The sequence below is a fragment of the Orbicella faveolata genome, unplaced genomic scaffold (genome assembly GCF_042242905.1).
Source record: "Orbicella faveolata isolate gen_17 unplaced genomic scaffold, um_ofav_v1 contig_35, whole genome shotgun sequence".
Classification (NCBI taxonomy): Eukaryota; Metazoa; Cnidaria; class Anthozoa; order Scleractinia; family Merulinidae; genus Orbicella; species Orbicella faveolata.
In genome coordinates, this window is record NW_028301564.1 from 28545001 (window position 1) to 28558038 (window position 13038).

Below are 13038 nucleotides of genomic sequence, written 5' to 3' on the forward strand. Positions count from 1 at the left end.
GTAAAGTTTCGGTGGTTGAGGTACTGAGCACCTCAGTCGATAGTAGCGTTGAGTGTCAATAGCGTCAGTCTTTTTAAGCGTAAGTATTTTGCTGTTAAGTTTACGTTGAAGTGCTGGCGTCGGGTCGCGTTTAAGTTCTTCGTAAGTTTGTTTGTCGTTAACAAGTGCGTCCATTTTGTCAAAGTAGTCAGTCTTGTCCATAACAACAGTGACACGTCCTTTGTCGGCTGGTAGTATGACAATGTTGTTGTCGTTTTTCAGTTGTTTCAGTGCTTGCTGTTCGTCTTTTGTCAAGTTATTGTCAGGTATAGAGGCTGATTGTACCGTGGAAGTAATTCTGCTTCTGATGTTATCCTTGGCAGATTCTGATAAGTCTCGCTGACGAGACAGAACCGCCTCAACACTAGATACAATAGACTCGGTCGGTATCCGTTTAGGCGTCACTGAGTGTTTTAGTCCGTAGGACAGTACGTGAGTCTCGGTTTTGTCTAAGGGACGGGAAGAAATATTCCTGACACAGTTGTCGTCAGTTTTCGGTCGTTTTTTGTCTTTATTGCGTTGAAGTGTTGTCAGTTTTCGTTCTTGTTCAGTACGAACGCGGTCTGTGGTTTTGTCGGCTCGCCTGTCGGCGAGTTAGAGTTAGTGGGTAAAACTACTACCAATCAAGGGACGATGATCGTCCTCTCTTGTATCAACAGATTTCCCCGATAAAGAATAATTCTCCGTCATTGGGAAAAAAAAAACATGGCGACTGGTACATTTACCCATAGTGTCATAGCTCAAGAAAACACTGACAATGCTCATAAATACGTACAGGAAAGCTCTAAAACCTTCAAACCGAGCCTGCTTGTGCCTAATGGGTTGTGTTAGGTTCGCGAGGTACGTAAGGTAAAGTCTGTATACGAGCCAAGTGGCCCGTCAGGCCGGCGCTTATCTCCGGTTTCTGTAGCCATGAAACGACTACGAGTATTTCTACTCACCCCTGGATGGGATACTAGTCCATCGCAGGGTTACTCCCAACATTAAATTCGCCGGTACCCATTTATACACCTGGGTGGAAGGAGGCACTGTGAGAGTTAAGCGTCTTGCCCAAGAACACAACACAATCCTCGGCCAGGACTCGAACGCGAACAGCTTGTTCCAGAGGCGAACGCGCTAACTGTGAGGACACCGCGCCGGTTGGCGAGGTATTGTGGTGAATGTACAGCCGCCATCTTTTTCCCTATGGAGAATTGTATAAACCTGACAATACATCTCAATGTGAAATGTAAAGTGAATTGTAGCTCGTTGTTGTGTTGTTTTAGGTACCCTCTGATAAATGCAGTCAAACAAGCACTGGGTGGAGGAACAGGACCCAATCCAACTGTTGTACCAACAGTGAGCACAGCTCCACCCCCACCCGACACCCAGCTCCCTACCAATGCACCCCCCCTCTGGATCGTGCAAGGTTACAGGAGACTGGGAAGGGGTGGCTGGAATGGATCAGTGGTGTACGTCCAACTGTGCCGTGGGAAACTGTCCACCGGATTATTGCGTGTGCGCTTAAAAGTTTCACTTCTTTAAAATGTAAAGTGACGTTTACAAGAGAAGAAGAATGTCTGACAACATTGTAGGCTGAGGAAATTAAACGTAAAACCTTCCATACGACCAAGTGTGATGTGTATTATGACACTCTCTAATTAAATGTGAAGCTCAGAAAAAATCTAACTTCTCTGTCTCTATGGCTCGTTAAGTTTTAACAGTATGAACATTATTTTCCTCAAATGTTAAAACTTTGATTAGTGGATAGGTAACAAAAATAAGCAAAGCCTTAACACCGCTCCTTCCTGCATAGTGACTCCACTGCGCACGCAACTTATCAGGGTATCCGAAAACCACAATTTATTCTTTTACCGTATCTATAACAAAATTCTCGATCGTGATTGGTTCTCCGCGCGCCTATTTGTCAAGGAATCGCGGTTACGTGGGTATCCAATTTACTTTTTGTAATTGGATACCTGTCATTGAATACCTAGGCTATTCGCACGTCAATTCTAATGTTCTCTACAGTTCTTACAACTTATGGAAAACTCTACTGACTTTCTCGTTCAAAAGAGTAGTGTTCAGTGATCTCGAAATTTGTTGTAACAGAACCTCGTGTCGTACAATTCAGGGAGTAATCGCGCTCGTAATTTCAAATCGGCCTTGCACTGCGCGCTCGTCCGATTTTGCAGTTACGCGCCCGATTACTCCCTGAATTGTAATCCACTTAGTCCAGTTAGAATAACTAATGAGAACACCACCATACAGAGGTGAGCTTAAAAAACTCTGAACAAAATACTTTACTCTGTGAAAGCGTGAATGAAGAGAAAAATTACAGTGGATTAAGGGCGACAGGCATACAGCAAGCATTTTTGCCTCGCTCTAAAGAACTTTATCAATTATTGATTCAAGCGCAAACCACCGAGATGGAGTGAAATTAATTTTATGTAGCAAATTTCTTCCTAGAGATCAACATTTAACAAAAGGTTATTAGATAGATATAAGTTTACCAAACCGTTGGTTTAAGATAAATTTCACATTTTGTGCGAGCTGCGAGATGTAAAAACTACAAGCTTTGCCTTTCAGAATCTTTACAACTATCTTCATGCAAGAGAAGATCAAGGTATTAATTTCTTCTTAGTTCATGCATTAACATAGTACAATACCGGCCATGATAGGCATCTGCACAAAATTTACACAAACCACGCATAAGGACAAATATAGGAACATGACGATTTCTTTTCAGGCAATAGATCTTTGGAAATAACTTCCAACCCATTTCAAAGAACTTACCATATATGCTTTTTCAAAAAAAAAAAAAGTACTTGCGACTGTCGGACCCATACCCGAATTAGTTAATTTTCTTTTTGTTTTCCCTTAAACCAAACTGTAGACTGCAAATTCTTCCTTCATTTCTCTTGTCCTACAAATAGACATAACTAGGCTGGAGTCTAACTCGAAAACCTAACGGTTTATTTAGCCTCCACTCTCATTAAAACTAGATTATAACATTTACCTCATGTAAGACACGCTACCTATATTAAATCAACTAAAAATGATATAGTATTCAAATTTATAATGAGCAAAAAAAAAAGATGTTGTTGTAGTTGTTCCCCTCCAACAGGATCGAATCTGAACTAAACGACTCTCTTGCTCAGCCTATGCTGTCTTGTACATATTCTGTTTCTGCTGCGAGCCCAGGATGCGGCGAATCGTGCACAGAATTTTTGCCTCTGAACATTTCCAAGACTACAGTGTGTAAAGATTCAAGAGTAAAGATTGTACAGCATCCAGTTTACACAGTTTTTATTTTATTTTCCCGCATTCATTCGCAGAAAGGCTAAGTTCCGTTGACAAGGCGAACAATGTAGCAATCAACCGAATCAAAATTTACATGATGTGACAAACTGTACGTGAGACAAAGGTGTAAAGTTGTTTTTTTAATTGGGGTTTCAAAGTTCAAGAGAAAACAGCTATTTGCTTTCAAGTTGTCACTGCTTTTAGTGACAATAGTATTTTGGGAGCTGTTTATAAGGCTGTTCGCTGTGTTATACTCAATTCAGAGAAGGAACCACGTACGTTTGTCGCGACGGAGTTTGTTAGGCTCACAGGGTGGAGACCGGCATCTTTACCGCGAGAGAAATTCTTTGACTCGCGTCTTGCAGTAAACTTAAATTCAAAAACGTCACTCAGGACTGGATAATGATACTCAGCAATAAAAAGGGTGTAACTGACACAGTTTACAACACCTGTATTTGTGTAGCTTTTACCGTTAATGATCCAATCTTTCCTTTTCTATTACTTAACCACTATTGACCTACCAAGGAGCTCACTGTTGTTTTAAGCTATTTCAATGTCATAGGCAAGTCAGATACTCTGCTCGTAAATGTTGACTACTTACAGCTTTTAAAAAGTGGTTCGCATGATAAGGCCAGATTCACATGTGGTTACCATTGTTATTTGGCATTCACAAACTACTTATATATTACTATTAACTTTCCTCTTTTTACAAAGTATCGGCAAATTATCTCCTCTCATTGTGAATCAACATTAGTGTCCCTTTTCAGTGCCATCCTCTTTTCGTTTATCCGCTGTTTTAATAGTTAGGCTTGATAGAGTTGCCGGAAATAAAAAAGTAGCTCCTATCACGAAAACCCAAAAGAAGAGACTTTTCAATTTTAAAAACTTTGTTCTTTGTTTATGAGATTCCGCTCATGGAGCACGTACTTCGTGTTTCATTAGAGCGTTCAAACACCTCAAAAAACAAAGCACTCCACCTGCATCCACCTCTTTGTCACTGATGTTTGGAGAAGCTGACAAATACACGTAGTTCTTACGTACAAAAATATGTTCCTGGGTGTCTGGAATACGTGATAACTGCATGTCTTCGTTCTTGAACAAATCCTGTATACAAAACTGTGTACATTTTTGTTTAGTCAGGCGACTGCGCAGAACAAGCGCATTTACGTTTGAAAAGGAAATCCCCAGCAGCTAATACCATAATATGTCTGTAAATAAAGAACTACTTCTCCATTTTATCCGACAAACCGATTTCCCAAGCAAGATGCTGCGCCTGATACCTACGTATCTTTTGCCGACATTTTCAGTAATTTACCTTGCCCAAGCAGATAAGTATGTTAGGGTTTGTTATTTCTCAAACTGGTCTCAATATCGTGCAGGCATCGGGAAATTTTCGACCTCATGTGATCTACGCCTTTGCTAAAATCGACGACCAAAAGAAAATCGCTCCTTACGAATGGAATGACGACAAATTGTATGCTGAAGTTTACAATCTCAAGCAGAAAAACCCCGAGTTGAAGATGCTTCTGGCCGTCGGCGGCTGGTCGCACGAAGGTGGACCTATCAGCCCGTTCTCTCGGATGGTCAGCACAGCTTCAAATCGACGAACCTTCATCGATTCTGTCCTGAAGTATTTGAGAAAGTACAAATCTGATGGCTTCGACTTGCACTGGGAATACCCCGCTAATCGTGGAAATTCACCTAAACAAGACAAGCAGCGATTCACGGTTCTATGCCAGGAACTATTGGCCGCGTTTGAGAAGGAAGCATCGGAGAGTGGAATGACGAGATTACTATTGACAGCCGCAGTAGCTGCAGGTTTGAACACATTTGTATGTCTTCATGTCTTTCGAATCTTGTGTAATAATCATTTGATAAAACAGCCAGGAAATAACTGAAAGATGATACCAAGTCGCAAAAGAACACGGATCGTTTGATAAGGTACGCCAAACTTACAAAACTACTAAAGTTGTACAGTCAAAGTTAAAATTAACTAGTTCTCTTTATTTTTATAATTAAAGATTAATACTTTATCATCAACGAGTCGGCATACTTCTACTTTCATTCGCGTTTGGAGCTGGCTTAAAGAAATGACATTTCGTAAAGTAGTTGCGTTCGACGAAGTGGAACGCAAACCTAATATTGACCTGTGGCTTTCCAGAGTTGGTGCCCTGTGCACGGTTCTAGGCCGAAAACACCACATTCCTGTAAGGACACCAAAATGGCCACCCCGCTTGATTTTTGCAGGGGCATGTCACGGCCAGTAAACTGGTACCGTTTAATGCTAAGACATGTGATAAGACATGTGGCGAACATGTGAGTATGTGAGCAGGCCATGTGAGCTCGTCTTTCCGATGGATCTTTCTTTGACTTCTTTCCATTCAGTCGCCGTACGCTTCGCTATTATGTGCTCTCAGCGTTAGATTTTGGCGAATTTTTAACGCTTCGACGGTAGCATTTATCGAAATCTGAGGGAATTGTCCTTGTTATTAACACGACCTAGCTTTGGGATGATAACCGTGGGAACAGCTACATTTTCATTGCATTTGTTGATTAGTTCCAGTCGCGACAGATAGCTCAGTCTTTAACCGATCGAAATTTTATTGTTTGGAATCGGTGGAAAAGTACTCTGAAGGCAAGATCCATAAGACTACTTTATTCATCAGGGGAAATAGTCAAATTAGTCGCACGGCGTTTGTTTACGATAAACGACCACGCGAAACGTGCACGCAATTGTAAATGCTAACTTAGAATAATGTACGTAATTTAAATATTCTATGAAACCTGAGAGTCTACAGAAACTGGCGGCGTCACACAACGTATCAACAAATCGTGTCCTTTTCACTAGCATGGACTTTGACACTATGCATACATGTATCTGACTGTAAAACCTCGGTTGCTGCTTAAAAAAATTGATTTTACCAATAGACAAAGGTTAAAAGTCAGCTAGTGAAATCATTTATTTACGGTATATAGATATATTAAAGTGAGAGCGTCGAAAGCACTCTCATAATCTCTGATTACTACTAGTTTTAAAAAAATATCTAGTAGTGCACTGAGCCTCGAGCTTTTAATTTGTTGACAATAAGGTCGAACATGGTTTCATTGTGATAACAATAATTAATTTTTTCATGTGAACATTATTTGGATCCTTCTCCATTTCAATTTTAGTTATAATTGAAGTCGTTTTCAACTGAAGAACGACAACTTTGTTTGGTTGTCTAACAACCGTTATAATCTTTTTTCTTTACATGGTTGCGTTTCCCGGCGACATATATTCAAACACGGCGCTCAGCAAAAATCGAACAAGGCTCGTTAATTTTTCCTTCTATAAGCGGCAAACAAAAACGTGCAAACACTTAGAAATCAATTACGTAAAGGTTGGTTGCAGAATATTTGCAAAGCTGTTTCAAAAGTAAACAATGAAAAGGAACAAAGCGCGGCAACATCAAAATAACAGTACCACTAATTCAGTATTTTTTAATGTCATTGTTTAATTTTCGCGAATCATTTCAGGAACAAATTACCTGGAAAAGAAGACTGATAAAATCATTTGGTGCATATATTTATCAATCCAGGTTTTTTCATAGGTTTGAAAATTCTGTTTTGTTCCTGAGGTTTATCAGTCGACTTAAAAGTTAGCTTCTCTTACATTATCAAAGTGAGGTTTTTTTATTATTAGAGGAGTTCAGTCACGGTATTTTGAGTCAGTTATTTGGCGACGTGCGAAATTACCGTTAAACTGAAGAACAGCTGAAAATAATAGTTTACTAAGATAAGAAAGTATTTAAGAAAAAATAATACACCATAAAGAAACAAGAATGGTCAAGGATGGAGACGATTAACACGGATTGTAAACGACAACCTTGAGAAATTTAGGGTAAACTTTTCATGACGTCGTCGCTCTTTTAAGGACCTTTAAGCCGAGAGAATATTTTTGCTCAGTCGATTATCAGTGATGTAGTTGAACGCAGAGATTCTAATGCATGTGCATGTTTTATTCACAGGTTCGTCAACCATAGACAATGCTTATGAGATAGAAAAACTTGGAAAAGTCTTGGACTGGATCAATTTGATGACGTATGACCTTCACGGCAAGTGGGAAAAACAGACTGGTCATCACTCGGCGCTGGAGGGTACCCAGGGGGATAAACTGACCGTGACGTACGCTACGGAGTACTGGATCAAGAATGGAATGCCGCCATCCAAGATAGCCCTGGGAACGCCAACATACGGGCGGGGTTTCAAGCTAGCGGACCCCCAGAATAACGGATTGGGCGCATCTACTGCTGCTGTGGGTGACCCGCCCGCTGGACAGTACACTAAAGAGGCGGGTTTCATGTCCTATTACGAGATTTGCAGCAAGACTTTAACTGTGGTCTCCACCAACAAAGTTCTGACGCCCTATGGGTACTCCGGTGACTCTTGGATTGGTTTTGAAAATCCTGACAGCCTCAGACTGAAAGTGGACTTCCTGAAAATGAAGGGTCTTCGCGGCGCCATGTTTTGGGTCGTAGATGTGGATGATTTTCAGAACGTATGTGGACAAGGAAAGTATCCTCTCTTAAATGCCGTGGATAAAGCTTTGAACAGTGGCAGAGTTCTCCCTTCAACCCAGGTACCTCCCGTGACAAACAAGCCCACACACACGCTAACAGATAAACCTACAGACAAGCCCACCAAAACCACCAAAACAAACGCACCCTGCCAAACAGCCAAAGTTACCTACCAGTCAGCGGTCTACCGGAAGTGGCGATTGTCACCCAGTCGGGGTCTGGGTGAATGCTCTTGGTATGAAAGAATGGTGTGTTACAAACTGTGGTCGCGGATATTGCCCTTCAGACTACTGCAAGTGTGACTGAAACCTAATTTAATATGAACAGTATTGTCAACCAGCAAGGTCTTATAATTTGGAGAAGGTGCAATGTTTATTAGCGGTGAAGTAAAAATTAAACGTATGAGTACTTCAAATTCGACGCTTTGCTTTTTGTTTTGTTTTGTTTTTTGTTTCTATTTTGCAAGACACGTATTTACTGACACTGTTCAGTTAGTTAGCTGAGACGAAGCGCGAAAAAAGAGCTGAAAAATGAGAGGAAGTCTTTGTGCAAGGAGCGAACGTCCTGTCGTCTTCCCCGTGCGCCAAATTTCGCTGTGGGCCCCAAATAACTGAACGCCCACCCCACTGTTTACTGGTCATAGCCTCAGCTACAAGTTGCTCCAAAATTCTTTTAAAGTTGCCTGAAGCTGCTGGACTTTAATAAAAAGTTGTTCAAAAGTTGCCAGTTAAGTACAGCGTAAAACGTTTGCTACTGCTCTATTCCTCTGGAATTTTAGTTTTCAGTGTTGAATTTTCTGGTTATTGCAGCGTTTTCAGGCTTACTGAAATTTGCTCCAAGTTGTTTGGCTTCTCTGATAGGGTCGTTTTCATTCGAGGAAGAGTTGGAGATTTCTTCCACTGAGCTATCAGCACATTGTAAAATTATCTATAGCATTAAAGATCTGAAATTTTCTTATAAGGATACATAACAAGGCTTTAACAGTAACATAGGACATTGCAACTCCCATAAATTGGCTAACATTTAATCAAGTTGTCCCCAAAATCAAAAGTTGTTCAAAAGAGCAAAAGTCAATGATAAAATAAATAATAAAATTACTTTTATTGCGCCTTTTAGCATGCAATGATCAAAGGCGCATTACATCATAAATTTTGTGTTTCCTTTCAAAAAACGTTCTCTTACAAGCAAGAACCGTTCAGGTTTAAAATAAAAAACACTATAGAAGCTATAAATTTTACTCGCTATAATTACAAGCTATAATTTTTCTTTGGGGAAAAGGGAAAGAGGAAAAATTGAATTAGTTTAAAACCTAGCCTGTTTTAAGATAATGTGTTCCTCAAATAGAATTGTTGCAAGACGATATGTCTACTACGAAAACGAGTGAGATCATTAATTTGCAGTAATCAACTTAAATGGTTCATTGCAAGTGAAAGGTCAAAATAATTTTACCTCGTCCCGGTGCGAGTGTAAGTTAGCCTATTTCGCTTCTTTGCGAAAACTCTTATCCAGTTTCTTATCAAGAGATGTATGTTCGCTGGACAGCATAGCAAAGACGGTAAGCCAGGGGTAAGAGTCCCATACAACAAGGTTGGGGATGCTTGTCGTACCCCAAAATATCCCCCAGAAAGAGCTTTCGCAGTACTTTTAAGAGTATTGAACCAAAAAAAGTCAGTGTAAGTTAATGTGTTGTTTTAGAGTTGTTTAGGGGTGAAAAAGATTTCAAGCCACGCCCACAAAACAGGGTCTTGGTACCTCTGGTACCATTTACCCATGAAAAACTGATTTAGGCTAACAACATTAACTTAACGACTACTCGACGAAATAAACTGATCGATAACCATGTTATTCTCGTCTCTTGATTCGGAGGCAGTAGTGTTGGGTGCGTTATCGCCTCGCATTATGGACAGCTACAAAATAAACAACACATTACCGTTATCCACCAGAGTAAATGTGGCGTTAAACAAACATCTGGGTCATATTTGATATAGTTTGTGAATTTCCACTTAAAAGCGGAGACCACAATCAAAGTTTTGCTGTAAATCTCGTAACAGGACATGAACCCGCCTCTTTAGTATACTGTCCAGCGGGCGGGTCACCCACAGCAGCAGTAGATGCGCCCGTTTTTCTGGGGGTCCGCTAGCTTGAAACCCCGCCCGTATGTTGGCATTCCCAGGGCTATCTTGGATGGCGGCATTCCATTCTTGATCCAGTACTCCGTAGCGTACGTCACGGTCAGTTTATCCCCCTGGACACCCTCCAGCGCCGAGTGATGACCAGTCTGTTTTTCCCACTTGCCGTGAAGGTCATACGTCATCAGATTGATCCAGTCCAAGTTTGTCTATCTCATAAGCATTGTCTATGGTTGACGAACCTGTGAATAAAACATGCACACGCATTAGAAACTCTGCGTTCAACTACATCACTGATAATCGACTGAGCAAAAATATTCTCTCTGCTTAAAGGTCCTTAAAGGAGTGACGACGTCATGAAAAGCTTACCCTAAATTTCTCAAGGTTGTCGTTTACAATCCGTGTTAATCGCTTCCATCCTTGACCATCCTTGTTTCTTTATGGTGTATTAGTTTTTCTTAAATACTTTTTTAATCTTAGTTAACTATTATTTTCAGCTTTTCTTCCATTTAATGGTAATTTCGTACGACGCCAAATAACTGACTCAAAATACCGTGACTGAGCTCCTCTAATAATAGAAAACCACACCTTGATAATGTAATAGAAGCTAACTTTTAAGGCGACTGATAAACCTCAGGAACAAAACACAATTTTCAAACCTATGAAAAAACCTGGATTGATAAATATGTGCGCCAAATGACTTTATCAGTCTTCTTTGGCAAGTAATTTGTTCCTGAAATGATTCGCGAAAATTGAACAATAACATTAAATACTGAATTAGTGGTACTGCTGTTTTGATAATACCGCGCTTTGTTCCTTTTCATTGTTTACTTTTGAAACAGCTTTGCAAATATTCTGAAACCAAACTTTACGTAATTGATTTCTGAGTATTTGCAAGTTTTTTTTTTTTGCCGCTTATAGAAGGAAAAATTAACGAGCCTCGTGTTGTTCGACTTTTGCTGAGCGCCATGTTTAAAAATTTTTCGCCGGGAAACGCAACCATGTAATGAAAAATGATTATAACGGTTGTTAATGATAACCAAACGAAGTTGTCGTTCTTCAGTTGAAAAGGACTTCAATTATAACTAAAATTGAAATGAAGAAGGATCCAAATAATGTTCACTTGAAAAAATTAGTTATTGTATTTACAATGAAACCAAGTTCGACAATATTGTCAACAAATTAAAAGCGCAAGGTTCAGTACACTACTAGCTATTTTTTTAAGACTACTTTACAAAATGTCATTTCTTTAAGCCAGCTCCAAACGCGAATGAAACTAGAAGTATGCAGACTCGTTGATGATAAAGTATTAATCTTTAATGTATTAAATTAAAGAGAATTAGTTAGTTTCAACTTTCAATGTACAACTTTAGCTGTTTTGTAACTTGGTTTGGCGTATCTTATGAAACGATCCGTGCGTTTTTGCGACTTGGTATCATTTTTTATTTCCTGGTTGTTTTATTGAATGATTACTACAGAAGATTTGAAAGACATGAAGACATACAAATGTGTTCAAACCTGCAGCTACTGCGGCTGTCAACAGTAATCTCATCATTCCACTCTCCGATGCTTCCTTCTCAAACGCGGCCAATAGTTCCTGGCAGAGAACCGTGAATCGCCGCTTGTCTTGTTCTGGTGAATTTCCACGATTAGCGGGCTATTCCCAGTCCAGGTCGAAGCCGTCAAATTTGTACTTTCGCAAATACTTCAGGACAGAATCGATGAAGGTTCGTCGATTTGAAGCTGTGCTGACCATCCGAGAGAACGGGCTGATAGGTCCACCTTCGCGCGACCAGCCGCCGACGACCGGAAGCGTCTTTAACTCGGGGTTTTTCTGCTTGAGATTGTAAACTTCAGCATACAATTTGTCGTCATTCCATTCGTAAGGAGCGATTTTGTTTTGGTCGTCGATTTTAGCAAAGGCGTAGATCACATGAGTACAAAGAAAAGGGTTGATGTCTTTGGGAAAAAATTTCCCGATGCCTGTGCGATATTGAGCCCGGTTTGAGAAATAACAAACCCGAACATACTTATCCGCTTGGGCAAGGTAAATTACTGAAAATGTCAGCAAAAGATACGTAGATATCAGGCGCAGCATCTCGCTTGCAAAATCGGTCTGTCGGATAAAACGGAAAAGTAATTCTTTATATACAGGCGCGATGGCGAATTAGCTGCTGGGGATTTCCTTTTCAAACGTAAATGTGCTTGTTCTGCACAGTCGCCTGACTAAACAAAAATGTACACAGTTTTGTATACAGGATTTGTTCAAGAACGGAGACATGCAGTTATCACGTATTCCAAACACCCCGTGAACATTACTATGAACTTAATTTAGAACTACGTGTATTTGTCAGCTTCTTCAAACATCAGAGACAAAAGGGTGGATGCAGGTGGAGTGCTTTGTTTTTTGAGGTGTTTGAACGCTCTAATGAAACACGAAGTACGTGCGTCATGAGCGGATCCTCATAAAGAAAGAACAAAGTTTTTAAAACTGAGAAGTCTCTTCTTTTGGGTTTCCTTGATAGGATGGCACTGAAAAGGAACACAAATGCTGAATCACAATCAGTGAGAGGAGAGAATTTGTCGATATTTTGTGAAAAGAGGAAAGCTAATAGTAATATATAAGTAGTTTGTGAATGCCCAATGACAATGGTAACCACATGTGAATCTGGCCTTATCATGCGAACCACCTTTTAAAAGTTGTAAGTAGTCAACATTTACGAGCAGAGTATCTGACTTGCCTATGACATTGGAATAGCTTAAAACAACAGTGAGGTCATTGGCAGTAAATAGCGGTTAAGTCTTAGAAAAGGAAAGATTGGATCATTAGCGGTAAAAGCAACACAAATACAGGTGTTGTAAACTGTGCTTCAGTTACACGCTTTTTGTTGTTGAGTACCATTATCCAGTCCTGAGTGACGTTTTTGAATCTAAGCTTACAGCAAGACACGAGTCAGAGAATTTCTCTCGCGGTAAAGATGCCGGTCTCCACGCTGTGAGCTTAAAAAACTCCATCGCGGCAAACGTACGTG

General features: G+C 40.2%; 3 pseudogenes across 1 annotated transcript in view; 2 read left to right on the plus strand and 1 right to left on the minus strand.

The window, feature by feature from the left end:
• The window catches only part of LOC110056472 (chitinase-3-like protein 1), a 7306-nt pseudogene extending 5659 nt beyond the window's left edge, over positions 1–1647 (plus strand). Inside the window, exon 4 of the transcript XR_016201878.1 lies at positions 1305–1647. The product of XR_016201878.1 is annotated as a chitinase-3-like protein 1 (transcript). The remainder of the gene's footprint in view (positions 1–1304) is intronic.
• Positions 1648–4228: 2581 nt separating this feature from the next.
• On the plus strand, positions 4229–8286 carry LOC110056471 (chitinase-3-like protein 1; annotated as a pseudogene).
• A 1349-nt stretch (positions 8287–9635) lies between these two features.
• On the minus strand, positions 9636–12191 carry LOC149104141 (chitotriosidase-1-like; annotated as a pseudogene).
• Between the last annotated feature and the right edge of the window lie 847 nt (positions 12192–13038).